Raw genomic sequence first — 234 nt, 5'->3', positions numbered from 1 at the left:
AAGCAGAGATAGTAAAAGAGACAGATTAGATAATAGAAGATAGTTTCCATGCTTTTTATTCTAAACATAAAAAGATAAATAGATCGGATATGCAGATGGAAATCTAGACATCCCCTTCCGAGCAGCTTGTCTTTATCCGGCCACTAAAAGAATCTGCAATATGTGATCGATGCCCATTTGATGCGAATTGTTCGTGACTCTGAGTGCTGAGAGGGCGACCTGCGTACGATATCA

The sequence above is a fragment of the Penaeus monodon genome, chromosome 34 (assembly GCF_015228065.2).
Source record: "Penaeus monodon isolate SGIC_2016 chromosome 34, NSTDA_Pmon_1, whole genome shotgun sequence".
NCBI classification, from domain to species: Eukaryota; Metazoa; Arthropoda; class Malacostraca; order Decapoda; family Penaeidae; genus Penaeus; species Penaeus monodon.
The sequence above is the reverse complement of the archived record's forward strand: the minus strand, read 5'-3'. Positions refer to the sequence as shown.